Source organism: Camellia sinensis, chromosome 10 (assembly GCF_055761805.1).
Source record: "Camellia sinensis isolate YWXY chromosome 10, ASM5576180v1, whole genome shotgun sequence".
In the NCBI taxonomy this organism is placed as follows: Eukaryota; Viridiplantae; Streptophyta; class Magnoliopsida; order Ericales; family Theaceae; genus Camellia; species Camellia sinensis.
In genome coordinates, this window is record NC_138970.1 from 115,972,719 (window position 1) to 115,975,031 (window position 2,313).

Sequence of the window (2,313 nt, forward strand, 5' to 3'; positions counted from 1 at the left end):
ACTATCCTCCACCGATAGCCCAAAACAGTTATTTCTAAACAGAAAATAAATGCACAATGGATATTCAATCAACATTTCATTTCCTCATTTCTCACAATTAATTATCCCAATTAATTAAACAATGTAATTAGGTTGTTATCCATAATTACCATTTCAACCCTTAGGTCCCATTTTCATCAATGATTCAACATTTATTCCATTTCTCTACTCCAATCATGCATCTAGGTTTATTATGAATAAAACCCAAACTTTTGTAAAATTGCACAAAAGCCCCAAACTTTTACCAAATTACCAAACCAACCCCAACATCTCAAAATACTAAAATTTAAAGACAAAATCCATAGAGAGGAGTAGGATATCCCTACCTCGAAGTTTGAGCCAAAAAGGAGATGAAGACTCGAAGATCAACGTGTTCCGAATCCCAACTTTTTCAGATTAAAACAAAGCTCTCAACGCCCTCTATCTTTTTAACAAAGGCCCTAGGCTAGATTCACACTCTAGGGAGATCAATTCTTAGAGAGAGTGTAAGTTTAGAGAGAGAGGGTCTCGAATCTAGGGTTTGATCAAAAAAGAAAGTGAAAAAGTGAAGTTCAAAATCGCTACTGTCCGCTGATATAAAACACGCTCGCTCGAGCGAAGCCTTTGTCGCTCGAGCGACCAGACATAGAAAACTCTCGCTTGAGCCAATAAGTTCTCGCTCGAGCCAAAAACTCAAAAGTGCGCTCGAGCGAAAGAATGCTCGCTCGAGCCAACAACTCAAACCCTCAGGTCTGCAACCAGAAGCACGCTCGAGCGACACACCTCTCGCTCGAGCGAAGAACAAACCAGACCGCTCGAGCCAAGAAAAGCTCGCTCGAGCCAAGAAACACAACTCTCAGGTCCAGAACCAGACGCCATCACTCGCTCGAGCGAAACCACTCTGGCTCGATCCACCAGACACAAACTCAACTCTCGCTCGAGCGACCAACTCCTCGCTCGAGCGAAGGTCCAAAAATCTGGACAGCAACAGTAGGCTCCCAAACACAACCAACCTGAAACAAACCTGCCCAACACATCCTATAACTCAATATACAAAGTAAAGAGGATGCAAGCTAAATAATAAACAACTACCAACATCCACGGACACATGTCCGGATCACTGTACAACAAGGGTAAACCCGGGATCGCTATAAGTTTGGTTCCAAATCAGATTCTTAACTATAAAGTCATGGATCGAACCATTAAGTACGATTTGTCAATTTTAAAAATTAAGCTCAAATTGTACATTGAGAAAATCAAACCAAATCGTGTCATTGATCTGGATAAAATCGGTTAGCAATTTTTTTGTGGAAAGGGTTGAGACGCCATTTTTTCTTGAGTCCCACCACTCCTAATGTATTGCGATTGTCAAACTTTTTACTTTTTGTTTTTATTTTTCCTCCCATCACTCACTGACATGTGTCTGTGGAGTTTGTGGGAGTCAAAGAAAAACGGGGTCCATATCATTTCTTTTTCTTATTTTATTTTTCTTGCTTAACTCTAATTTATGCACAAATAATTACAAAATAAATTTAAAAATTAAATTTACGACACAAGGACCTTATTTATAAACGGTAATGTGGTACCTATAACATTTTTCTTTATCTATATCTATATATATATATATTGAGGAAAATGAGATTTCTAACCTGCAAGTCTTCTAAGAGTTCCAATATCTCAATCTGAATTTTAAAAATTTTTAATTTTAAAAAAAACCTTAGTATTTATTGATTTGGTCAAAATCTCTTGATCAACATTTATTAATTTTTTTCAATCCACATATCTTTCCATATGTCTGCATTTATTGATTTGGTCAAAATTTCTTGATCAGCATTTAAAATCCCCTCATACAAATAATTATAGATACAATTCATATATAATTACTATAATATCCTTTTTAACTTGTTCTATATATTATAATTAGTGATAAAATTATTAAATTATTTAGGGCAAATTACATATACACCCCTCGAGGTTTGGCTAAATTACAGATACCCCTGAGGTTTCGGAAATTACATCCCGCCCCCTGAGGTTTGTATTTTCATAACAATTTGCCCCCTGAGGTTTATATTTCATAACAAATAACCCCCTAATTTCTTATGCAAATATAGTATTCAGGGGGGAATTCGTAATTTCTCAAACCTCAGGGGGCATCTGTAATTTGGCCAAACCTCGAGGGGTGTATATGTAATTTGCCCAATTATTTTTATAAAAAATTTTAAAAAACATAAATTATATATTAAAAAAATTTAAAAATAAATATAAATATTTATAATTATTTGTAAACAATTATTA